Here is a 27,463-nt window from a genome sequence, read left to right as displayed (position 1 = left end):
CTCCGCCTCCGCCTCCGCCTCCCCCTTCAGTTTTCACACCGGGGTCTGCTGAACCCAGGGAGGAAAGCTGGTCCTCCTAGAGAGAGAGGGGGGGAGGGGGGGGGGAGGGGGGGGGGCAAGGGAGAGATGGTCGTAGGGAGAGAGGCCATTCAATGAGCGATGGAAGGGTGTGTGAGTGTGTGTGTGTGTGTGTGTGTGTGTGTGTGTGTGTGTGCACGCATTGCATGACATGTAAGAACAGAAAAGCAATCCCATGTTGAGGAGGTGAGGGAGGAGTAACGGTGACGAGATGTGAAGGGCGTGTGAACGAGGGGAGAGAGAGAGAGAGAGAGAGAGAGAGAGACAGAGAGGAAGACAGCGGAAGAGAGAAAGACAGAGAGAGTGAGAGTGTGATAGAGAGAGAGAGAGAGAGAGAGAGAGAGAGAGAGAGAGAGAGATGAGTCAGGAGGTGAATGTGTGACGAACACCGATAAAAACAGCAGCATAAGAGAAAACAGGGACACGGGGAAGAGGAGATGAGGGAGGAAGGGGCGAGTTAAAATCCTCTGCCAAACAGCAGGAAGTCACAGGAGTCGTTAACCAATCAGAGTCCAAGAGATGAGTCACATGACTGAGAAGCTTGACAATCTTAAAGGCCAAAGGCCAACGCCACAGTTTTGATTTCAAAACATGTAGAACCAGATAGAACATCTGCAACAAGCCAGCACCACTTCTTACTGGTCTGATGCCCCTTAAATCACTAGTCTACATCAGTCTGATACCCAGTAATACTTGTGTACAATGAATACTAGTCTACATTGGTCTGATATCCATTAAAACTGGACTAGATGGGTCTGATATCTATCAATACTGGACTACATTGGTCTCGTATCCATTAATACTGGTCTACATTGGTCTGATATATATTAAAACTGGTCTACATTGGCCAGATCATCATTAAAACTAGTGTACAATTAATACTGATCTACATTGGTCTGATACCCATTAATACTTGTGAACAATTAATACTGGTCTACATTGGTATAATATCGATTAATACTGGTCTACATTGGTCTGATACCCATGAATACTTGTGTACAATTGATACTGGTCTACATTGGTCTGATATTGATTAATACTGATCTGCATTAGTCTGATATCCATTAAAACTGATCTACATCACTCTGATACCCATAAAAACTGGGGGAAAATTAATACTGGTCTACATTGGTCTGATATCCAATAATACTGGTCTACATTGGTCTGATATTCAGTAATACTGGTCTACATTGGTCTGATATCCATTAATACTGGTCTACATTGGTCTGATATTCATTAACATTAATACTGGTCTACATTGGTCTTATATCCATTAATGCTGGTCTACATTGGTCTGATATCCATTAATACTGGACGAGATGGGTCTGATATCCATTAATACTGGACTAGATGGGTGTGATATCTATTAATACTGGACTACATTGTTCTGGAATTCATTAATACTGGTCTACGTTGGTCTGATATCCCTTCAAACTGGTCTACATTGGCCTGATATCTATTAATACTGGTCTACATTGTTCGGATCACAATTAAAACTAGTGTACAATTAATACTGGTCTACATTGGTCTGATGTCCATTAATACTGGTCTACATTGGTCTGATATCCATTAATACTGGTCTACATTGGTCTGATATTCATTAATACTGGTCTACGTTGGTCTGATATCCCTTCAAACTGGTCTACATTGGCCTGATATCTATTAATACTGGTCTACATTGTTCGGATCCCCATTAAAACTAGTGTACAATTAATACTGGTCTACATTGGTCTGATGTCCATTAATACTGGTCTGCATTAGTCTGATACCACTTAAAACTGGCCTACATCACTCTGGCACCCATAAAAAATGGGGGAAAATTAATACTGGTCTACATCGTCTGATATCCATTAATATCTGTGTACAATTAATAATGGTCTACACTGGTCTGATGTCCATTTATACTGGTCTACATTGGTCTGATGTCCATTAATACTGGTCTGCATTAGTCTGATACCACTTAACACTGGTCTACATCACTCTGATACCCATAAAAAATGGGGGAAAATTAATACTGGGCTACATTGGTCTGATATCCAATAATACTGGTCTACATTGGTCTGATATTCATTGATACTGGTCTACATTGGTCTGATATCCATTAATACTGGTCTACATTGGTCTGATATTCATTAACATTAATACTGGTCTACATTGGTCTGATATCCATTAATGCTGGTCTACATTGGTCTGATATCAATTAATACTGGTCTACATTGGTCTGATATTCATTAATACTTGTCTACATTGGTCTGATATCCATTAATACTGGTCTACATTGGTCTGATAACCATTAATGCTGGTCTACATTGGTCTGATATCCATTAATGCTGGTCTACATTGGTCTGATATCAATTAATACTGGACTTGATGGGTCTGATATCCATTAATACTGGACGAGATGGGTCTGATATCCATTAATACTGGACTAGATGGGTCTGATATCTATTAATACTGGACTACATTGTTCTGGAATTCATTAATACTGGTCTACGTTGGTCTGATATCCCTTCAAACTGGTCTACATTGGCCTGATATCTATTAATACTGGTCTACATTGTTCGGATCACAATTAAAACTAGTGTACAATTAATACTGGTCTACATTGGTCTGATGTCCATTAATACTGGTCTACATTGGTCTGATATCCATTAATGCTGGTCTACATTGGTCTGATATCAATTAATACTGGTCTACATTGGTCTGATATTCATTAATACTTGTCTACATTGGTCTGATATCCATTAATACTGGTCTACATTGGTCTGATATCCATTAATGCTGGTCTACATTGGTCTGATATCAATTAATACTGGACTTGATGGGTCTGATATCCATTAATACTGGACGAGATGGGTCTGATGTCCATTAATACTGGACGAGATGGGTCTGATATCCATTAATACTGGACTAGATGGGTCTGATATCTATTAATACTGGACTACATTGTTCTGGAATTCATTAATACTGGTCTACGTTGGTCTGATATCCCTTCAAACTGGTCTACATTGGCCTGATATCTATTAATACTGGTCTACATTGTTCGGATCACAATTAAAACTAGTGTACAATTAATACTGGTCTACATTGGTCTGATGTCCATTAATACTGGTCTACATTGGTCTGATATCCATTAATGCTGGTCTACATTGGTCTGATATCAATTAATACTGGACTTGATGGGTCTGATATCCATTAATACTGGACTAGATGGGTCTGCTATCTATTAATACTGGACTACATTGTTCTGGAATTCATTAATACTGGTCTACGTTGGTCTGATATCCCTTCAAACTGGTCTACATTGGCCTGATATCTATTAATACTGGTCTACATTGTTCGGATCCCCATTAAAACTAGTGTACAATTAATACTGGTCTACATTGGTCTGATGTCCATTAATACTGGTCTGCATTAGTCTGATACCACTTAAAACTGGCCTACATCACTCTGGTACCCATAAAAAATGGGGGAAAATTAATACTGGTCTACATCGTCTGATATCCATTAATATCTGTGTACAATTAATAATGGTCTACACTGGTCTGATGTCCATTTATACTGGTCTACATTGGTCTGATGTCCATTAATACTGGTCTGCATTAGTCTGATATCACTTAACACTGGTCTACATCACTCTGATACCCATAAAAAATGGGGGAAAATTAATACTGGGCTACATTGGTCTGATATCCATTAATACTGGTGTCTACGTTGGTCTGATATCCCATAAAACGGGTCTACATCACTCTGATACCCATAAAAAATGGTGGAAAATTAATACTGGTCTACATTGGCCTGATATCTATTAATACTGGACTACATTGTTCTGGTATTCATTAAAGCTAGGGTTGGCGATCTTGGAAAACTAGCATGTGGCACGAATGTAGCATCTCCCAAGGCTCCGCCCAGCTCCCACCCCATTGGAGGAGCTCCGTTGGGAGCGGAGACGCGGAGACGTGCGGTGCGCGCAGCACTTTCGCGTCCAGTGCGTTCCTGGAGTAACCTGTCCTCAGCGCTTCGTTTCTTCGTTTTTCTTTATTTGCACTATGCCAAGTTATGGCGCACTCACCGGTAAGTAAAGCCCCAAACATTCTTCTCCGCCGTTCTGCAACGACGCTCCGTCCTTCTACGCGCGCACTGAACCAGGGTCAGTGCACGCCATTGACATGTACGCGCAGGGGGCAGGTCGAACGGCGAAGGGATTTGATTGGTTTAAAAAAAAAGGTGTCCCGTCAAGACGATTGGTTGCTGTTTTTCCCGTTTTACTCCTGCTGTAGATAGCGGATATTTTCCAAACTACTTTAAGAACACGCTATGAATTGTTTCCCATCGGGTTATAAAGATCATTTTAACCAGTATTTAAAAAAATGTATCTCATTCAAATCGCCAACCCTAGCTTTAATACTGGTCTACATTGGTCTGATATCCATTCATACTGGTCTAAGTTGGTCTGATATCTATTAATACTGGTCTACATTGGTCAGATCCCCATTAAAACTAGTGTACAATAAATACTGGTCTACATCGTCTGATATCCATTAATATCTGTGTACAATTAATAATGGTCTACATTGGTCTGAGATCCATTTATACTGGTCTACATTGGTCTGATGTCCATTAATACTGGTCTGCATTGGTCTGATATCCACTAATACTGGTCTACATTGGTCTGATATCCATTAATGCTGGACTTGATTGGCCTGATATCTATTAATACTGGACTACATTGTTCTGGTATTCATTAATACTGGTCTACGTTGATCTGATATCCATTAATACTGGTCTACGTTGGTCTGATATCCCTTCAAACTGGTCTACATTGGTCTGATATCTATTAATACTGGTCTACATTGGTCAGGTCCCCATTAAATCTAGTGTACAATTACTACTGGTCTACATTGGTCTGATATCTATTAATACTGGTCTACATTGTTCAGATCCCCATTAAAACTAGTGTACAATTAATACTGGTCTACATCGTCTGATATCCATTAATATCTGTGTACAATTAATAATGGTCTACACTGGTCTGATATCCACTAATACTGGTCTACATTGGTCTGATATCTATTAATACTGGTCTACATTGGTCAGGTCCCCATTAAATCTAGTGTACAATTACTACTGGTCTACATTGGTCTGATATCTATCAATACTGGACTACATTGGTCAGATCCCCATTAATACTTGTGTACAATTAAAACTGTTCCGCATTGTTCAGATCCCCATAAAAGCTAGTGTACAATTAATACTGGTCTACATCGTCTGATATCCATTAATATCTGTGTACAATTAATACAGGTCTACATTGGTCTGATACCACTTAAAACTGGTCTACATCACTCTGATACCCATAAAAAATGGGGAAAAATTAATACTGGTCTACATTGGTCTGATATCTATTAATACTGGACTAAATTGGTCTGGTATTCATCAATACTGGACTAAATTGGTCTGATAACCATTAATACTGGTCTACATTGGTCTGATATCCATTAATACTGGACTAGATTGGTCTGATATCCATGAAAACTGGTCTACATTGTTCAGATCCCCATTAAAACTAGTGTACAATTAATACTGGCCTACATCATCTGATATCCATTAATACCTGTGTACAATTAATAATGGTCTACATTGGTCTGATATCTATTAATACTGGTCTACATTGGTCTGATATCTATTAATACTGGTCCACATTGGTCAGATCCCCATTAAAACTAGTGTAAAATTACGACTGGTCTACAATGGTCTGACATCTATTAATACTGGACTACATTGTTCAGATCCCCATTAAAACCAGGGTACAATTAATGTTGGTCTACATTGGTCTGATATCCATTTATACTGGTCTACATTGGTCTGATGTCCATTAATACTGGTCTGCATTAGTCTGATACCACTTAAAACTGGTCTACATCACTCTGATACCCATAATAAATGGGGGAAAATTAATGCTGGTCTACATTGGTCTCATATCCATTAATACTGAACGAGATTGGTCTGATATCTATTAATCCATCCATCCATCCATCCATTTTCTACCGCTTATCCGGGGCCGGGTCACGGGGGCAGCAGTCTCAGCAGGGATGCCCAGACTTCCTGTCCCCAGACACTTCCTCCAGCTCCTCTGGGAGGATCCCAAGGCGTTCCCAGGCCAGCCGAGAGACATAGTCTCTCCAGCGTGTCCTGGGTCTTCCCCGGGGTCTCCTCCCAGTGCGACATGCCCGGAACACCTCCCTGGGGAGGCGTCCAGGAGGCATCCTAAACAGATGTCCGAGCCACCTCAGCTGGTTCCTCTCGATGTGGAGGAGTAGCGGCTCTACTCCGAGCTCCTCCCTGGTGACTGAGCTCCTCACCCTATCTCTAAGGGAGCGCCCAGCCACCCTACGGAGGAAGCTCATTTCGGCCGCTTGTATCCGGGATCTTGTCCTTTCGGTCATGACCCAAAGCTCATGACCATAGGTGAGGGTGGGAACGTAGATTGACCGGTAAATTGAGAGCTTCGCCTTTCGGCTCAGCTCCTTCTTCACCACGACGGACCGATACAACGACTGCATCACTGCAGCCGCTGCACCGATCCGCCTGTCAATCTCACGCTCCATCCGTCCCCCACTCGTGAACAAGACCCCAAGATACTTGAACTCCTCCACTTGGGCTAGGGTCTCTCCACCAACCTGGAGGGGGCAAGCCACCTTCCTCCGGTCGAGGACCATGGCCTCGGATTTGGAGGTGCTGATCCTCATCCCTGCCGCTTCACACTCGGCTGCGAACCGCCCCAGTGCATGCTGTAGGTCCGGGTTCGATGAAGCCAACAGGACAACATCATCTGCAAAAAGCAGAGATGAAATCCTGTGGTTCCCGAACCGGACCCCCTCCGGCCCCTGGCTGCACCTAGAAATTCTGTCCATGAAGATTATGAACAGAACCGGTGACAAAGGGCAGCCCTGCCGGAGTCCAACATGCGCCGGGAACAGGTCCGACTTACTGCCGGCAATGCGGACCAGACTCCTACTCCGGTCATACAAAGACCGGACGGCCCTTAACAAGGGGCCCCGGACTCCGCATTCCCGGAGCACCCCCCACAAGACACCACGAGGGACACGGTCGAATGCCTTCTCCAAATCCACAAAACACATGTGGACTGGTTGGGCAAACTCCCACGAACCCTCGAGCACCCTATAGAGGGTCTAGAGCTGGTCCACTGTTCCACGACCAGGACGAAAACCGCATTGTTCCTCCTGGATCCGAGGTTCGACTATCGGTCGGATCCTCCTCTCCAGTACCCTGGAATAGACTTTCCCGGGGAGGCTGAGGAGTGTAATCCCCCTATAGTTGGAGCACACCCTCCGGTCCCCCTTTTTAAACAGGGGGACCACCACCCCGGTCTGCCAATCCAGAGGCACCGTCCCCGACCGCCACGCGATGTTGCAGAGACGTGTCAACCAAGACAGTCCCTGCACATCCAGAGACTTAAGGTACTCAGGCCGAATCTCGTCCACCCCCGGTGCCTTGCCACCAAGGAGCTTACCAACTACCTCGGTGACTTCAGCTTGGGTGATGGACGAGTCCACCTCTGAGACCTCAGCCTCTGCTTCCTCCACGGAAGACGTGGCGACGGGATTGAGGAGGTCCTCAAAGTATTCCTTCCACCGTCCAACAATATCCCCAGTTGAGGTCAGCAGCTCCCCACCTCCACTGTAAACAGTGTTGGCGGAGACCTGCTTTCCCCTCCTGAGGCGCCGGACGGTTTGCCAGAATTTCTTTGAGGCCGACCGATAGTCCTCCTCCATGGCCTCCCCGAACTCCTCCCAGACCCGAGTTTTTGCCTCCACAACTGCTCGGGCTGCAGTTCGCTTGGCCTGCCGGTACCCGTCAGCTGCTTCGGGAGTCCCATGAGCCAGCAAGGCTCGATAGGACTCCTTCTTCAGCTTGACAGCAGCCCTTACTTCCGGTGTCCACCACCGGGTTCGGGGGTTGCCGCCACGACAGGCACCGGAGACCTTACGACCACAGCTCCGAGCAGCTGCTTCGACAATGGAGGTGGAGAACATGGTCCACTCGGACTCAATGTCCCCAGCCTCCCTCGGGACATGAGAGAAGCTCTCCCGGAGGTGGGAGTTGAAAGCCATGCTGACAGAGGGTTCCGCCAGACGTTCCCAGCAGACCCTCACAACACGTTTGGGTCTGCCAAGTCTGTCCGGTTTCCTCCTCCGCCAGCGAATCCAACTCACCACCAGGTGGTGATCGGTCGACAGCTCTGCCCCTCTCTTCACCCGAGTGTCCAAAACACGCGGCCGGAGGTCAGATGACACGACAACAAAGTCGATCATCGACCTCCGACCTAGGGTGTCCTGGTGCCAAGTGCACTTATGGACACCCCTGTGCTCGAACATGGTGTTCGTTATGGACAAACTGTGACTAGCACAGAAGTCCAATAACAGAACACCACTCGGGTTCAGATCGGGGAGGCCGTGCGATCCAATCACCCCCTTCCAGGTCTCACTGTCGCTGCCCACGTGGGCGTTGAAGTCCCCCAGTAGAACAATGGAGTCCCCAGTTGGAGCACTGTCCAGCACCCCTCCCAGGGACTCCAAGAAGGCCGGGTACTCTGCACTGCTGTTCGGCCCGTAAGCCGAGACAACAGTGAGGCACCTATCCCCGACCCGAAGGCGCAGGGATGCAACCCTCTCGTTCACTGGGGTGAACTCCAACACATGGCGGCTGAGCTGTGGGGCTATAAGCAAACCCACACCAGCCCGCCGCCTCTCACCGCGGGCAACGCCAGAGAAGTGGAGAGTCCAGCCCTTCTCGAGAGGTTGGGTTCCAGAGCCCAGGCTATGTGTGGAGGTGAGCCCGACTATATCGAGCCGGTACCTCTCAACCTCCCTCACAAGCTCAGGCTCCTTCCCCGCCAACGAGGTGACATTCCATGTCCCTAGAGCCAGTCTCTGTGTCCGGGGATCGGGTCGCCGGGCACCCTGCCGTCGGCTGCCACCCAATCCACACTGCACCCGGCCCCTACGGTTCCCTCGGTGGGTGGTGAGCCCACCGGAGGTCAGGCCCACGTCGTCCCTTCGGGCTGAGCCCGGCCGGGCCCTGTGGGCAAAGACCCGGCCACCAGGCGCTCGCTTACGAGCCCCAACCCCAGGCCTGGCTCCAGGGTGGGGCCCCGGCTGCGCCATACCGGGTGACGTAACGACCTTTGTTCTTTTTCTAATCATAGGGGGTTTTGAACTGCTCTCAGTCTGGCCCGTCACCCAGGACCTGTTTGCCATGGGAGACCCTACTAGGGGGCATAAAGCCCCCCGGCAACATAGCTCCTGGGATCATGCGGGCTCTCAAACTCCCCCACCACGTTAAGGTGGCAGTTCTAGGGGGAGTTTATACTCCATTAATACTGGACTAGATTGGTTTGATATCCATGAAAACTGGTCTACATTGTTCAGATCCCCATTAAAACTAGTGTACACTTAGTACTGGTCTACATCGTGTGATATCCATTAATACCTGTGTACAATTAATACTGGTCTACATTGGTCAGATCCCCATTAAAACTGGTGTACAATTACGACTGGTCTACAATGGTCTGAAATCTATTAATACTGGACTGCATTGGTCAGATCCCCATTAATACTTGTGTACAATTAAAACTGTTCCGCATTGTTCAGATCGCCATTTAAACTAGTGTACAGTTAATGCTGGTCTACATTGGTCTGATATCCATTAATACTGGTCTGCATTGGTCTGATGTCCATTAATACTGGTCTGCATTAGTATGATATCACTTAAAACTGGTCTACATCACTCTGATACCCATAAAAAATGGGGGAAAATTAATACTGGTCTATATTGGTCTGATATCTATTAATACTGGACTAAATTGGGCTGGTATTCATTAATACTGGACTAAATTGGTCTGATATCCATTAATACTGGTCTACATTGGTCTGATATCCATGAATACTGGACTAGATTGGTCTGATATCCATGAAAACTGGTCTACATTGTTCAGATCCCCATTAAAACTAGTGTACAATTAATACTGGTCTACATCGTCTGATATCCATTAATACTGGTCTATATTGGTCTGACATCCATTAATACTGGTCGACGTTGGTCTGATATCTATTAATACTGGACTACATTGTTCAGATCCCCATTAAAACTAGTGTACAATTAATACTGATCTACATCGTCTGGTATCCATTAATACCTATGTACAATTAATACTGGTCTACATTGGTCTGATATCCATTAATACCTGTGTACAATTACTACTGGTCTACAATGGTCTGATATCTATTAATACTGGTCTACATTGTTCAGATCCCCATTAAAACTAGTGTACAATTAATACTGGTCTACATCGTCTGGTATCCATTAATACCTGTGTACAATTAATGCTGGTCTACACTGGTCTGATATCCATTAATACTGGTCTGCATTGGTCTGATATCACTTACAACTGGTCTACATCACTCTGATACCCATAAAAAATGGGGGAAAATTAGTACTGGTCTACATTGGTCTGATGTCCATTAATACTCAACTAGATTGGTCTGATATCCATTAATACTGGTCTACATTGGTCTGATATCCATTAGTACTGGTCTACGTTGGTCTGATATCCCTTAAAACTGGGCTGCATCACTCTGATACCCATAAAAATGGTGGAAAATTAATACTGGTCTACATTGGTCTGACATCCATCAATGCTGGACTATATTGTCCTGGTATTCATTAATACTGGTCTACATTGGTCCGATATCCATTTATACTGGTCTACATTGGTCTGATATCCATTAATACTGGACTAGATTGGTCCGATATCTATTAATACTGGACTAAATTGGTCTGGTATCCATTAATACTGGTCTACATTGGTCTGATATCCATTAATACTGGACTAGATTGGTCTGGTATCCATTAAAACTGGTCTACATTGTTCAGAACCCCATTAAAACTAGTGTACAATTAATACTGGTCTACATTGGTCTGATACCCTTTAAAACTGGTGTACAAGTAATACTGGTCTACACTGCTCTGATATCCATTAATACTGGTCTACATTGGTCTAGTATCCATTAAAACTAGTGCACAATTAATACTGGTCTACATTGGTCTGATATCTATTAATACTGGTCTATATTGGTCTGATACCCCTTAAAACTGGTCTGCATCAGTCTGATACCCATAAAAATTGGTGTACAATTAATACTGGTCTACGTTGGTCTGATATCCATTAAAACTGGTCTGTATTAGTCTGATAGTCTGATGTGCATTCAAACTGGTTTTCATTGGCCTCTTTCCCTTTTTCGTTTTTGTCTGGTGGTTTATGATTGTCTGATGCTCTTGTCTGTTCGTCCATGTTGTTGTTTCGAGATCTATGCTGTGTTTGCTGGTGTATGATGTTTTGATGCTGTATCATTTTGATCCATCTTGGATTTTACAGGTCTATGTTGGTCTCCATTTTTGGCCTTTGCTAAAGACAGGCACGCTGCTACCCGGTGCTTCGTTTTCTGTTTGAGCAGGTAAACCTGCAGCGACTGGCAGGAAGTGATGCTGGTCTGCCAGTGTGACGGGAAAATGATAGGGCATCATCTCACCATTAAAAACATGCAATACTTTCAACTTTCAATATTTTAGAATGAAACATGATATAGATACATCACAACGCCTGGGCATCAAATCCAAAGCTCTGTCAAAGTCGCTGACCGAAAACATCCAACCCAAAGCCATCACTCAGCACTGAAATGCTGCATGGCCCTTCATCTTTGAGTTGGAGCCTTTGGCCAGTGATCAAGACCGAGTTTGGTTTTTGCCATCTTTTGGTTCTACTTACACTGGCACAAAGTTACAGCAATGCAACATTAGTTTCATTATTAGCATTTATCAAGCCAGCACTCCAGTCGTGTTCACTGACATCTGTATAGGAGCAGTGGGAAGAGAAGACAGTGAAGTTATTCTGGAAATGGATAACTATCAGGACTCTATTCATGCCTATACTATGATGGCAGCTCCTGCCAGAGGATGTTAAAGAGAAAGAGCCGTTTGGTCAGCAGACTCCTGCAGAAGCCTCTGGAAATCACAGCAGGTGGCTCATTGTAAATCTGGAGATCGATCAGACAAAAAGGGGGATGTACACATACCGTTTAACGCTCACACGGGAGAAGAGTGAAATATCATAAATGGATGGAATGAGGTGCTAGAGAAGAGGGGGAGGAGAGGGGAGACAGGAAAGAGGAGAGATAGTTGGTCTGCATCCAGTTAAGAAAAAAAATGGATCAAATGCAAAATATCACTGCACTAAGTGGTTCTGGTGAGTGTGTCCACTTATGAGTGGGAGGTGCTTCCATTTCACTGTAAAAAAAAAAAAAAAACACAGGTGAAAAAATGAATTACCCCAAAATTAGATTGATTTTTTTTTTCTCTTCTCAATCAGAACCAAAGCAAATGAGAAAGACTTTCAGCTGCTGTCTGGTGCTGTGAACAGCTCTGCGTGGGCCGACCGTCCAGGATGCCAGCAACATGAGGACTCCACCAAGACGCTCACACCCAAACTGCATCTAGTACGGATGTGTAAACCAGTACACATGTCCATTAAACAGATCGAGCAGCACAGCCAGAACCAGAGATGTTGGTTGACATCCTTTCTTTTGGTTACGTGGAACTGGCCTCGTTCTCTGACTGCCTGGCGTGCTCACATGCAGTCTGGAGTGAGCTGTGATTGGCTCAAAGCTAATGGAAACTGAGGTATCGGACACACAAACACACAACATTTGAAAACTTGGCGTGTTGTAAAGGATGCACATGGAAACGCTTACCCATCTCCTCCAATCTCTGATCAGTGGATTGAGAATTTCCACAGCAAACTGAAATCTTCCCAGAATTATACATTTAAATGAACCTGGAGTAGTTGTCAATTTTACCTGTTTCAAGGTCATAAGCAGCGACTAGAAGGCCTAAAATGAGTAATTATCATCCGAGCAGTGCAAACGTTAACACAAAAAACAAACACAAGAACAGAAACATGCAGCAGACATGATGACTGGCCACCAATCCACCGAGGAACAGTCAGAACTGAAGAAGAACAGACAGAACCACGCAGAACCACCATGAGCACAAGAATGGGGGTTCTTCAGGGAAGGACTGGGTCAGATACGGAGATTTCAATTCACTCCAGTCGGCTAACAGACACAGGAGGGGCGGAGAGCTGGTGGAGGTCAGGTGGAGGTCAAATAGAGGTCAGGTGGAGGTCAGATAGAGGTCTGGTGGAGGTCAGGTGGAGGTCATATAGAGGTCAGGTGGTGGTCAAATTGAGGTCAGGTGGAGGTCAAATAGAGATCAGGTGGAGGTCTGATGGAGGTCAGATAGAGGTCAGGTGGAGGTCTGATGGAGGTCAGATAGAGGTCAGGTGGAGGTCAGGTGAAGGTCAGGTAGAGGTCTGATGGAGGTCAAATAGAGGTCTGATGGAGGTCAGGTGAAGGTCAGGTAGAGGTCTGATGGAGGTCAAATAGAGGTCTGATGGAGGTCAGCTAGAGGTCAGGTGGCGATCATACAGAGGTCGGGTGGAGGTCAAAAAGAGATCAGATGGAGGTCAGGAAGAGGTCAGATAGAGGTCAGGTGGAGGTCAAGTGGAGATCAGATAGAGGTCTAATGGAGGTCAGCTGGAGGTCTGATGGGGGTCAGCTGGAGGTCTGATGGGGGTCAGCTGGAGGTCTGATGGGGGTCAGCTGGAGGTCTTGTTTCTGCTCTCTGGATTAATCAACATGTTGAGAAGTCAAAATGATTCCACTGAAGGATTTCTCCATGTTGAAACTCTGACTGGTTCAGGACTGATTCATCACCTGACTCTGCTCTGCAGAGCCTCCCCTGTTCAGCTCCATGTTCAGCTTCCTGTTCCCCGTTCAGCTCCCTGTTCAGTTCCCTGTTCCCTGTTCAGTTCCCTGTTCAGTTCCTTGTTCCCTGTTCAGCTTCCTGTTCAGCTCCCTGTTCCCCGTTCAACTCCCTGTTCAGCTCCCTGTTCCCTGTTCAGCTCCCTGTTCAGCTCCCTGTTCCCTGTTCAGCTCCCTGTTCAGCTCCCTGTTCCCTGTTCAGCTCCCTGTTCAGTTCCCTGTTCCCTGTTCAGCTCCCTGTTCAGGCCCCTGTTCCCTGTTCAGCTCCCTGTTCCCTGTTCAGCTGACTGTTCACCTCCCTGTTCAGCTCTGTGTTCCCTGTTCAGTTCCCTGTTCCCTTTTCACCTCCCTGTTCAGCTCCCTGTTTCCTGTTCAGCTCTTTGTTCACCTCCCTGTACAGCTCCCTGTTCAACTCCCTGTTCCCTGTTCACCTCCCTGTTCAGCTCCCTGTTCAGCTCCCTGTTCCCTGTTCAGTTCCCTGTTCAGCTCCCTGTTCAGCTCCCTGTTCCCTGTTCAGCTCCCTGTTCAGCTCCCTGTTCCCTGTTCAGTTCCCTGTTCAGCTCCCTGTTCAGCTCCCTGTTCCCTGTTCAGTTCCCTGTTCACCTCCCTGTTCAGCTCCCTATTCAGCTCCCTGTTTCCTGTTCAGCTCTTTGTTCACCTCCCTGTTCAGCTCCCTGTTCAGCTCCCTGTTCCCTGTTCAGTTCCCTGTTCAGCTCCCTGTTCAGCTCCCTGTTCCCTGTTCAGCTCCCTGTTCAGCTCCCTGTTCCCTGTTCAGTTCCCTGTTCAGCTCCCTGTTCAGCTCCCTGTTCACCTCCCTGTTCCCTGTTCACCTCCCTGTTCACCTCCCTGTTCACCTCCCTGTTCACCTCCCTGTTCCCTGTTCAGCTCCCTGTTCAGCTCCCTGTTCAGCTCCCTGTTCCCTGTTCACCTCCCTGTTCAGCTCCCTGTTCACCTCCCTGTTCCCTGTTCACCTCCCTGTTCACCTCCCTGTTCCCTGTTCAGTTCCCTGTTCAGCTCCCTGTTCAGCTCCCTGTTCCCTGTTCACCTCCCTGTTCAGCTCCCTGTTCACCTCCCTGTTCCCTGTTCACCTCCCTGTTCACCTCCCTGTTCACCTCCCTGTTCACCTCCCTGTTCCCTGTTCAGCTCCCTGTTCAGCTCCCTGTTCAGCTCCCTGTTCCCTGTTCACCTCCCTGTTCACCTCCCTGTTCACCTCCCTGTTCACCTCCCTGTTCCCTGTTCAGCTCCCTGTTCAGCTCCCTATTCAGCTCCCTGTTCCCTGTTCACCTCCCTGTTCAGCTCCCTGTTCAGCTCCCTATTCAGTTCCCTGTTCCCTGTTCAGCTCCCCGTTCACCTCCCTGTTCCCTGTTCAGCTCCCTGTTCAGCTCCCTATTCAGCTCCCTGTTCACCTCCCTGTTCAGCTCCCTGTTCAGCTCCCTGTTCAGCTCCCTGTTCAGCTCCCTGTTTCCTGTTCACCTCCCTGTTCAGCTCCCTGTTCAGCTCCCTATTCAGTTCCCTGTTCCCTGTTCAGCTCCCCGTTCACCTCCCTGTTCCCTGTTCAGCTCCCTGTTCCCTGTTCAGCTCCCTGTTCAGCTCCCTATTCAGCTCCCTGTTCACCTCCCTGTTCAGCTCCCTGTTCAGCTCCCTGTTTCCTGTTCACCTCCCTGTTCAGCTCCCTGTTCAGCTCCCTGTTCACCTCCCTGTTCAGCTCCCTGTTCAGCTCCCTGTTCAGCTCCCTGTTCAGCTCCCTGTTCAGCTCCCTATTCAGCTCCCTGTTCCCTGTTCACCTCCCTGTTCAGCTCCCTGTTCAGCTCCCTATTCAGCTCCCTGTTCCCTGTTCAGCTCCCCGTTCACCTCCCTGTTCCCTGTTCACCTCCCTGTTCAGCTCCCTGTTCAGCTCCCTGTTCACCTCCCCGTTCAGCTCCCTGTTCCCTGTTCACCTCCCCGTTCAGCTCCCTGTTCCCTGTTCACCTCCCCGTTCACCTCCCTGTTCCCTGTTCCCTGTTCACCTCCCTGTTCAGCTCCCTGTTCAGCTCCCTGTTCCCTGTTCACCTCCCTGTTCAGCTCCCTGTTCCCTGTTCACCTCCCCGTTCACCTCCCTGTTCCCTGTTCCCTGTTCACCTCCCTGTTCACCTCCCTGTTCACCTCCCTGTTCCCTGTTCAGCTCCCCGTTCACCTCCCTGTTCACCTCCCTGTTCAGCTCCCTGTTCCCTGTTCAGCTCCAGCAGTTGTTGTTTGATTGTTGTTATAATATTGTTGGAGGGTTGTTGGAGTGTTTGTATAGTGTTGTTGCAAGTGTTGTTGGGAGTGTTGTTGGGAGTGTTGATGGAAGTGCTGCTGGATTGTTGTCACAGTGTTGCTGGAGTGTTGTTACAATATTGTTGGGGTGCTGTTACATTGCTGTTGGAGTGTTTTTGGACTGTTGTTATAGTGTTGTTTGAATGTTGTTGAAGTGCTGTTGGAGCATTGTTATAGTGCTGGACTGTTATGGTTTTGTTTACCTGTAACTGGAGAGTTGTTATATAGTTGTTTGAGTGTTGTTTTAGTGTTTTGTGGAGTGTTGTTGGAGTGTTGTTATAGAGTCGGACTGTTGGAGTGCTTTTGGAGTGTTGGTACAGTGTTGTTGGCAGGTTGGGGGGTGGGGTTGAAATACAGCCCAGGAACTTGGGTGGATCATATGAAGAACGAGAGCAGTGGGGGTGGGAGTGGGGTTTGGTTCATGGACTGGGGGGGGGGGGGGGGGGGGGGGGGTTGGAGTGTAGTTTGAGTGTTTTTGGAGCGTTCTTACCGTCTTGTTACAGTTTTGTTGGAGTGTTGTTTTAGTGTTTTTGAGTACTGTTACAGTGTTGTTGGAGTGCTGTTGGAATGTTTTTATAGTGTTGTTGGGACTATTGTTATAGTTTTGTACTATTATACTTTGTTGGACTGTTGCTGGTCAGTTGTCTAAAAGTTGTTGGACTGTTGTTGGAGTGTTGGTATAGTATTTCTGGAGTGCTGTTACAATGTTGTTGGAGTGTTGCTGGAGTGCTGTTGGAGTGTTGGTATAGTGTTGTTGAACTGTTGTTGACATGTTGCTGCAGTGTTGGAGTGTTAATATACTGTTGGACTGCTGTTGAAGTTTTTTATAGTGTGGTTGGGAGTGTTTTTGGTGTTGGACTGTTGTTGGAGTTCTGTTGGAGTATTGTTATGGTGTTGGACTGTTATAGTTTCGTTGGACTTTTGCTGGTCAGTTATTTAAAAGTTGTTGGACTGTTGTTGGAGTGTTGTTATAATACTGTTGGAGTGCTGCTGGAGTCTTGTTGTAGTGTTGTTGGGAGTGTTATTGGAGTGTTGAGGGATTGTTGTAATAGCGTTTCTGGAGTACTGTTGTTATAGTGTTGCTGGACTGTTGGAGTTCTGTTGGAACATTGTTATAGTGTTGGACTGTTACAGTTTTGTTGGACAATTGCTGAAGAGTTGTTATGAAGTTGTTGGAGTGTTGGTTTGGTATTGTTGGAGTGCTGTGACGTTGTTTTTGGAGTGTTGCGAGAATGCTGTTGGAGTGTTAATATAATGTTGCTGGGAGTGTTGATGGAGTGCTGTTGGAGTGTTAATATTGTGTTGTTGGAGTACTGTTTGAGTGTTGGTGTAGGGCTGTTTATGGACCGTTGTTGACGTGTTGTTAAAGTAGTGCTGGAGTGTTTTTGGAGTGTTGTTACAGTGTTGTTGGAGTGCTGTTACAGTATTGTTGGAGTGCTGTTATAGTGTTGTTGGAGTGCTGTTGGAGTGTTGTTACAGTGTTGTCGGAGTGCTGTTGGAATGCTGTTGGAGTGCTGTCGGAGTGGTGTTGGAGTGCTGTTGGAGTGGGGTTCCAGTGTTGTTGGAGTGCTGTTGGAGTGTTGTTACAGTGTTGTCGGAGTGCTGTTGGAATGCTGTTGGAGTGCTGTCGGAGTGGTGTTGGAGTGCTGTTGGAGTGGGGTTCCAGTGTTGTTGGACTGGTGTTGAAGTTTTGTTACATTGTTGTTGGAGTGCTGTTGGAGTGTTGTGAGTTTTTTGTTGGAGTGTTGTTTCAGTGTTGTTGGAGTGTTGTTACAGTGTTGTTGGAGTGGTGTAATACTGTTGTTGGAATGCTGTTACAATGTTGTTGGAGTGTTGTTACAGTGCTGTTGGAGTGCTGTTACAGTGTTATTGGAGTGCTGTTACAGTGTTGTTGGAGTGCTGTTACAGTGCTGTTGGAGTGGTTTTGGAGTACTGTTACGGTGCTGTTACAGTGCTGTTGGAGTGGTGTAATAATGTTGTTGGAATGTTCTTACACTGTTGTTGGAGTGCTTTTACAGTGTTGTTGGAGTGCTGTTACAGTGTTGTTGTAGTGCTGTTACAGTGCTGTTGGAGTGTTGTAATAGTGTTGTTGAAGTGCTGTTACAGTGCTGTTGAAGTGTTGTTACAGTGCGGTTGGAGTGTTGTTACAGTGTTGTTGGAGTGTTCTGACAATGCTGTTGGAGTGTTGTTACAGTGTTGTTGCAGTGCTGTAACAGTGATGTTGGAGTGCTGTTCCAGTGCTGTTGGAGTGGTGTTACAGTGTTGTTGGAGTGCTGTTGGAGTGTTGTTACAGTGCTGTTGGAGTGCTTTTGGGGTGGTGTTACAGTGTTGTAGGAGTGCTGTTACAGTGCTGTTGGAGTGTTGTTACAGTGCGGTTGGAGTGGTGTTACAGTGTTTTTACATTGCTGTTGAAGTGCTGTTAGAGTGTTGTTGGAGTGCTGTTAGAGTGTTGTTGGAGTGCTGTTAGAGTGTTGTTGGAGTGGTGTTACAGTGTTGTTGGAGTGCTGTTACAGTGCTGTTGAAGTGTTGTTACAATACTTTTGGAGTGCTGTTGGAGGGCTGTTACAGTGCTGTTACAGTGCTGTTGGAGTGGTGTAATAGTGTTGTTGAAGTGCTGTTACAGTGCTGTTGAAGTGTTGTTACAGTGCGGTTGGAGTGGTGTTACAGTGCTTTTGGAGTGCTTTTGGAGTGCTGTTGGAGTGCTGGTGGAGTGTTGTAACAGTGCTGACGGATTGTCCTTACAGTGCTGTTGGAGTGTTGTTAAAGTGGTGTTGGAGTGGTGTTGGAGTGCTGTTACAGTGCTGTTGGAGTGCTGTCGGAGTGGGGTTTCAGTGTTGTTGGAGTGGTGTTGGAGTGCTGTTGAAGGGGTGTTGGAGTGTTGTTACAGTGCTGTTACAGTGCAGTTGGAGTGTTGTTAGTGTTGTTGGACTGGTGTTGAAGTTTGGTTACGATGTTAGAGTGCTGTTGGAGTGCTGTTACAGTGTTATTGAAGTGCTGTTGGAGTGGTGTTGGAGTGCTTTTGCAGTGGTGTTTGAGTGCTGTTGGAGTGGTGTTGGAGTGTTGTTACAGTGTTCTTGGAGTGGTCTTGGAGTGTTGTTGGCGTGTTGGTGGAGTGTTGTTACAGTGTTATTGAAGTGCTGTTGGAGTGGTGTTAGAGTGCTTTTGCAGTGGTGTTTGAGTGCTGTTGGAGTGGTGTTGGAGTGTTGTTACAGTGTTGTTGGAGTGGTCTTGGAGTGTTGTTGGTGTGTTGGTGGAGTGTTGTTACAGTGTTGTTGGAGTGTTCTGACAATGCTGTTGGAGTGTTTTTGGAGTGCTTTTGGAGTGCTGTTACAGTGCTATTGGAGTGGTTTTGGAGTACTGTTACGGTGCTGTTGGGATGTTTTTACATTGTTATTGGAGTGCTGTTAGAGTGTTGTAGGAGTGGTGTTACAGTGTTGTTGGAGTGCTGTTACAGTGCTGTTGAAGTGTTGTTGGAGTGGTGTAATAGTGTTGTTGCAGTGTTGTTGGAGTGCTGTTGGAGTATTGTTAAAGTGCTGTTGGAGTTTTATTACAGTGTTGTTGGGGTGGTGTTACAGTGTTGCTGGAGTGCTGTTAGAGTGTTGTTGAAATGCTGTTACAGTGTTGTTTGAGTGTTGTTACACTGTTGTTGGAGTGTTGTTACAGTGCTGTTGGAGTGTTGTTACAGTGCTGTTGTAGTGTTGTTACAGTGTTGTTTGTATTGTTGGACTGGTGTTAAGGTTTTGTTACATTGTTGTTAGAGTGCTGTTGGAGTGCTGTTACAGTGTTGTTGAAGTGCTGTTGGAGTGTTGTTGGAGTGTTGTTACAGTGTTGTTGGAGTGCTGTTGGAGTTTTGTTACAGTGTTGTTGGATTCTTGTTACAGTGTTGTTGGAGTTTTGCTACAGTGTTGTTGGAGTGTTGTTACAGTGCTGCTGGAGTGTTATTACAGTGCTGTTGGAGTGTTATTACAGTGCTGTTGGAGTGTTGTTGGAGTGTTGTTACTGTGTTGTTGGAGTGCTGTTGGACTGTTGTTACAGTGTTGTTGGAGTGCTGATGGCGTGTTGTTACACTGTTGGAGTGTTGTTAGTGTTGATGGAGTGCTGTTACAGTGTCGTTGGAGTGTTGTTACAGTGCTGTTGGAGTGCTGTTGGAGTGCTGTTGAAGGGGTGTTGGAGTGTTGTTACAGTGCTGTTACAGTGCAGTTGGAGTGTTCCTACAGTGTTGTTGGAGTGCTGTTGGAGTGTTGTTGGAGTGGTGTTGGAGTGCTTTTGGAGTGGTCTTTTCGTGTTGTTGGTTTGTTGGTGGAGTGTTGTTACGGTGTTGTTGGAGTGCTGATGGCGTGTTGTTACAGTGTTACTGGAGGGTTGTTACAGTGCTGTTGGAGTGCTGTTACAGTGCTGTTGGAGTGTTGTCACAGTGCTGTTGGAGTGCTTTTACAGTGCTGTTGGAGTGCTCTTACAGTGTTGTTGGAGTGCTGTTGGAATGCTGTTGGAGTGCTGTTGGAGTGGTGTTGGAGGGGTGTTGAAGTGTTGTTACAGTGCGGTTGGAGTGTTGTTACAGTGCTGTTACAGTGCAGTTAGAGTGTTGTTAGTGTTGTTGGACTGCTGTTGGAGTGTTGTTACAGTGCTGTTGGAGTGTTATTACAGTGTTGTTGGAGTGGTGTTACAGTGCTCCCGTTCTAAAATCTCTTCACTGGCTTCCAGTCGAGTTTAGAGTTAGATTTAAAATCCTTCTCCTCACTTACAAAATCCTAAATGGGATGGCTCCGACCTATCTCCAAGATGCTTTAACGCCTTATCAACCAATCAGAGCACTTCGCTCTCAAAATGCAGGGTTACTGGTGACTCCTAGAGTCTCTAAATGGACACTAGGTGGAAGAGCCTTTAGCTATCAGGCACCGTTTTTATGGAACCAGCTTCCAAGTGGTGTCAAAGAGGCAGACACAGTCTCCACATTTAAGGTGAGGCTCAAGACGTTTCTCTTCGATGCAGCCTATGATCAGGTCAGCTAGGGACTCTAAACTAAACTAAACTAAACCAAACCAAACTAAAGTAAACCAAACCAAACTACAGTAAACCAAACTAAACTATAGTAAACCTCACCAAACTAAACTAAACTAAACTAAACTAAACCAAACTAAACCAAACTAAACTAAACCAAACTAAACCAAACTAAACTAAACTAAACCAAACCAAACTACACTAAACAAAATTAAACTAAACCAAACTAAATTAAACTAAACTAAACTATACTAACTAAATACTAGTTTAAACAGTAAACTATCCACAAAGCTGCCCTAGGAGCTAGAATGCTGTGGGAAGTACGGTGCACTGAGCTCTGTCCTCTAATGTCTGAATGTTATTCCCTTTAGTCCGTTCATTGCTTTTCACCTGCTGTCCCCCCCTTCGAGGGGGAGTCTTCTCCAGTTTCAGTTGCTGACTCCACTATTATGAAGGCCTACGAACAAGCTCCGTCCGGACCGGGAGGACACTCCTGTCGGTCCTGCCCGTGGACTGGCTTCAGTTCTATTCTATCTATCTAATTGATTGATTGATTGATTGATTGATTCTTACAGTTTTGTTGGAGTGCTGTTACAGTGTTGCTGGAGTGCTGTTACAGTGCTGTTGGAGTGCTGTTACAGTGCTGTTGGAGTGCTGTCGGAGTGGTGTTGGAGTGCTGTTGGAGTGGGGTTCCATTGTTGTTGGAGTGGTGTTGGAGGGGTGTTGAAGTGTTGTTACAGTGCGGTTGGAGTGTTGTTACAGTGCTGTTGGAGTGCTATTACAGTGTTGTTGGAGTGGTGTTGCAGTGTTTTTGGAGTGCTGTTGGAGTGTTGTTACAGTGCTGTTGGAGTGCTTTTGGAGTGCTGTGACAGTGCTGTTGGATTCTTGTGACAGTGTTGTTGGAGTGTTGTTACAGTGTTGTTGGAGTGTTGTTACAGTGTTGTTGGAGTGTTGTTACAGTGTTGTTGGAGTGCTGTTAGAGTGTTGTTGAAATGCTGTTACAGTGTTGTTTGAGTGTTGTTACACTGTTGTTGGAGTGTTGTTACGGTGCTGTTGTAGTGTTGTTACAGTGCTGTTAGTGTTGTTGGACTGGTGTTGAAGTTTTGTTACATTGTTGTTAGAGTGCTGTTGGAGTGCTGTTACAGTGTTGTTGTTGTGCTGTTGGAGTGTTGTTGGAGTGTTGTTACAGTGTTGTTGGAGTGCTGTTGGAGTTTTGTTACAGTGTTGTTGGATTTTTGTTACAGTGTTGTTGGAGTTTTGCTACAGTGTTGTTGGACTGGTGTTGGAGTGTTGTTACAGTGTTGTTGAAGTGTTCTTACAGTGTTGTTGGAGTGCTGTTACAGTGTTGCTGGAGTGTTGTTACAGTGTTGCTGGAGTGTCGTTACAGTGCTGTTGGAGTGCTGTTACAGTGCTGTTGGAGTGCTGTTACAGTGCTGTTGGAGTGCTCTTACAGTGTTGTTGGAGTGCTTTCAGTGGTGTTGGAGTGCTGTTGAAGTGGGGTTCCATTGTTGTTGGAGTGGTGTTACAGTGCTGTTGGAGTGTTGTTACAGTGCTGTTACAGTGCAGTTAGAGTGTTGTTAGTGTTGTTGGACTGGTGTTGGGGTGTTGTTACAGTGTTCTTGGAGTGGTCTTGGAGTGTGGTTGGCGTGTTGGTGGATTGTTGTTACAGTGTTGTTAGAGTGTTCTTACAGTGTTATTGTAGTGTTGTTGGATTTTTGTTACAGTGTTGCTGGAGTGTTGTTACTGTGCTGTTGGAGTGCTGTTACAGTGCTGTTGGAGTGCAGTTACAGTGTTGTTGGAGTGCTGTTGGAGTGGTGTTGGAGTGGTGTTGGAGTGCTGTTGGAGTGTTGTTGGAGTGTTGTTACCGTGTTGTTGGAGTGCTGCTGGACTGTTGTTACAGTGTTGTTAGAGTGCTGATGGTGTGTTGTTACAGTGTTGTTGGAGTGTTGTTGGAGTGTTGTTGGAGTGCTGATGGTGTGTTGTTACAGTGTTGTTGGAGTGTTGTTACCGTGTTGTTGGAGTGTTGTTGGAGTGTTGTTACAGTGTTGTTGGAGTATTGTTACAGTGTTGTTGGAGAGCTCTTACAATGTTGTTGGAGTGCTGTTACAGTGTTGCTGGAGTGTTGTTACAGTGCTGTTGGAGTGCTGTTGGAGTGTTGTTGGAGTGGTGTTGGAGTGCTTTTGGCGTGGTCTTGGAGTGTTGTTACGGTGTTGTTGAAGTGCTGTTGGAGTGTTGTTACCGTGTTGTTGGAGTGCTGTTAGACTGTTGTTACAGTGTTGTTGGAGTGCTGATGGCGTGTTGTTACAGTGTTGTTGGACTGTTGTTGCAGTGTTGTTACAGTGTTGTTGGAGTGTTCTTACAGTGTTGTTGGAGTGGTCTTGGAGTGTGGTTACAGTGTTCTTGGAGGGGTCTTGGAGTGTGGTTGGCGTGTTGGTGGAGTGTTGTTACAGTGTTGTTGGAGTGTTCTTACAGTGCTGATGGAGTGTTATTACAGTGTTGTTGGAGTGTTATTACAATGCTGCTGGAGTGTTATTACAATGTTGTTGGAGTGTTGTTACAGTGCTGTTGGAGTGCAGTTACAGTATTGTTGAAGTGCTGTTGGAGTGTTAGTTTTTTGTTGGAGTGTTGTTTCAGTGTTGTTGGAGTGTTGTTACGGTGTTGTTGAAGTGCTGTTGGTGTGGTGTTGGAGTGCTGTTGGAGTGTTGGAGTGGTGTTGGAGTGCTTTTGGAGTGGTGTTTGAGTGCTGTTGGACTGTTGTTACGGTGTTGTTGGAGTGCTGATGGCGTGTTGTTACAGTGTTGTTGGAGTATTTTTACACTGTTGTTGGAGTGTTGTTACAGTGTTGTTGGAGTGCTGTTACACTGTTGCTGGAGTGTTGTTACAGTGCTGTTGGAGTGTTGTCACAGTGCTGTTGGAGTGCTGTTACAGTGTTGCTGGAGTGCTGTTACAGTGCTGTTGGAGTGCTGTTACAGTGCTGTTGGAGTGCTGTCGGAGTGGTGTTGGAGTGCTGTTGGAGTGGGGTTCCATTGTTGTTGGAGTGGTGTTGGAGGGGTGTTGAAGTGTTGTTACAGTGCGGTTGGAGTGTTGTTACAGTGCTGTTGGAGTGCTATTACAGTGTTGTTGGAGTGGTGTTGCAGTGTTTTTGGAGTGCTGTTGGAGTGTTGTTACAGTGCTGTTGGAGTGCTTTTGGAGTGCTGTTACAGTGCTGTTGGATTCTTGTGACAGTGTTGTTGGAGTGTTGTTACAGTGTTGTTGGAGTGTTGTTACAGTGTTGTTGGAGTGCTGTTAGAGTGTTGTTGAAATGCTGTTACAGTGTTGTTTGAGTGTTGTTACACTGTTGTTGGAGTGTTGTTACGGTGCTGTTGTAGTGTTGTTACAGTGCTGTTAGTGTTGTTGGACTGGTGTTGAAGTTTTGTTACATTGTTGTTAGAGTGCTGTTGGAGTGCTGTTACAGTGTTGTTGTTGTGCTGTTGGAGTGGTGTTGGAGTGGTGTTGGAGTGCTGTTGGAGTGTTGTTGGAGTGTTGTTACAGTGTTGTTGGAGTGCTGTTGGAGTTTTGTTACAGTGTTGTTGGATTTTTGTTACAGTGTTGTTGGAGTTTTGCTACAGTGTTGTTGGACTGGTGTTGGAGTGTTGTTACAGTGTTGTTGAAGTGTTCTTACAGTGTTGTTGGAGTGCTGTTACAGTGTTGCTGGAGTGTTGTTACAGTGTTGCTGGAGTGTCGTTACAGTGCTGTTGGAGTGCTGTTACAGTGCTGTTGGAGTAGTGTGACAGTGTTGTTGGAGTGTTGTCACAGTGCTGTTCCAGTGTTGTTGGAGTGATGTTACAGTGTTGTTACAGTGCTGTTACAGTGTTGTTGGAGTGGTGTTACAGTGTTGTTACAGTGCTGTTACAGTGTTGTTGGAGTGATGTTACAGTGTTGTTACAGTGCTGTTACAGTGTTGTTGGAGTGGTGTTACAGTGTTGTTACAGTGCTGTTACAGTGTTGTTGGAGTGGTGTTACAGTGTTGTTACAGTGCTGTTATAGTGTTGTTGGAGTGGTGTTACAGTGTTGTTACAGTGCTGTTACAGTGTTGTTGGAGTGGTGTTACAGTGTTGTTACAGTGCTGTTACAGTGTTGTTGGAGTGGTGTTACAGTGTTGTTACAGTGCTGTTACAGTGTTGTTGGAGTGGTGTTACAGTGTTGTTACAGTGCTGTTACAGTGTTGTTGGAGTGGTGTTACAGTGTTGTTACAGTACTGTTACAGTGTTGTTGGAGTGGTGTTACAGTGTTGTTACAGTGCTGTTACAGTGTTGTTACAGTGTTGTTACAGTGCTGTTCCAGTGTTGTTGGAGTGATGTTACAGTGCTGTTACAGTGTTGTTACAGTGCTGTTGGAGTGTTGTTACACTGCTGTTGGAGTGTTGTCACAGTGCTGTTATAGTGTTGTTGCAGTGGTGTGACAGTGTTGTTGGAGTGGTTTTACAGTGTTGTTGGAGTGTTGTTGGAGCAGGACGCACACAGAGAAGAGTTGAGTGGACAGAGGCAGCAGGAGACGGAGGACAGTCTGTCGGCTTTGTTATTACCTGGACACTCGGGGTGGGACGGGAACAAGACGGGACTGCACTAGGATGGACTGTCGTCTCCCCTAAGAGAAATCACCGTATCTCATCAAACACAAGAGCAGGAGGAGAGGAGGAGGAGGCGGAGTGGAGGAGGAGGTGGAGTGGAGGAGGAGGCGGAGTGGAGGAGGAGGTGGAGTGGAGGAGGAGGCGGAGTGGAGGAGGAGGTGGAGTGGAGGAGGAGGTGGAGTGGAGGAGGAGGAGGGTTGTCCACCTCGACAAACAGGACAATCAGAATTGATGAAACGAGACAGAAAATGTCAAAATACAGTGAAAAATTTTGAAGCCACGTTTAAAGCAAACAGAAAGTCTGAGGGATGGAGGAGGGTGTGGTCTCCAGGAGGGGGTGGGGCATGTTCTGGGAGGAGGGCGTGGTCTCCCTGAGGGGGTGGGGCATGTTCTGGGAGGAGGGCGTGGTCTCCCTGAGGGGCGTGGAATGTTTAGTCATTGTCTCTGGCCGTTCCTCAATACGCGTCCTTCTCTGGACTCGTGAACCGAAGGACTTTTGAGTCGTCATCAGTCTGAGACCAGGTCCTGATCCAGGTCCTGATCCAGGTCCTGATCCAGGTCCTGATCCAGGTCCTGATCCAGGTCCTGATCCAATCCAAAGTACGCATCTCACCAAGCATGCATAAACTACCTGGAAGTGACTAACTCCGCTCACCCTACTGAGTCTGCATCGGACCAGACTTTTGTAGACAGAGGCAAAGTTACCCAGAATGCATTTGGCTAGACATGACGGAGGAGTAAACACACAGTGGCGAGTAAAAAATGCTGACATATCAGCGTTATTGTTGAACCGAACGCAGTTTTAAATGGAGTTTCAGGGACAACAGCTGTTTAGAATTTTGATCTGGGCTCAGTCTGTCTCGTCAGGCTCATCTGAAGATTAGTTCTGACGGTTTGGGACATCTGAGGACGGACGGCGGTCCCAGGCCACCCGGCGGTCCCAGCGGTCCCAGGTCACCCGGCGTTCGACTGCAGCAGGCTGGGACTCTCCTGTGGTTAAACAGGAGATCTGGACCGGTTAGGGTCTGGCTCCCCCACATCTTTCTGCAGTCTCGATCCTCCTGTATCGTTATTTTAACGTGTTCCTCATGTTTAATGCTGCGACTTGCTCTATCAAATTGTTCCAACACCAACGACTCTCTTCATGGACACTTCCTGATCTCTGCCTATAAACACTCATCTGATGTTGCTTTGATCAATATTCTGTCTGGATGAATGAAACACTCTGATGCCGTCAGGACATCCTGACCTTCACTGCGTTCTCGCCTCGTCACCAGTCTGCACTGGAAGTCCGACTAACAAGTGTGTTCTCGACTAGAACCCGGGTTCCACTGTCCCGAGGACGGAGGAACGGCCAGAGTCTTCATGTGGAAAAAACATGGAAGAAGTGTTTCTGTTAAAACATTTAAATTTAAATTCATTGAGAGATGCCAGACTTTGTGTAGATGATGGAGATTATTAATGGCAGCGAGAGAAGAACAGCCCTCATGGCTGACCCGCCCCACCCCCCACCACCACCACCACCACCACCACCACCACTAGGGGGCGTGAAGAGCTGGGCAGCATGCAGAGGATCAGGCTT

The 27,463-nt window shown here is 46.3% G+C and overlaps 1 long non-coding RNA gene across 1 annotated transcript; it reads right to left on the bottom strand.

Moving 5' to 3' along the window:
- On the bottom strand, positions 1 to 26,003 carry LOC115396562 (uncharacterized). The gene is made up of 3 exons (XR_003932389.1): positions 25,837 to 26,003; positions 12,234 to 12,289; positions 1 to 76 (listed from the first exon to the last, which is right to left on the bottom strand). It is a non-coding gene; the product is annotated as an uncharacterized LOC115396562 (long non-coding RNA).
- Between the last annotated feature and the right edge of the window lie 1,460 nt (positions 26,004 to 27,463).

This window comes from Salarias fasciatus, chromosome 11, assembly GCF_902148845.1.
Source record: "Salarias fasciatus chromosome 11, fSalaFa1.1, whole genome shotgun sequence".
NCBI lineage: Eukaryota > Metazoa > Chordata > Actinopteri > Blenniiformes > Blenniidae > Salarias > Salarias fasciatus.
This window is presented reverse-complemented; position numbering and strand designations above follow the sequence as displayed.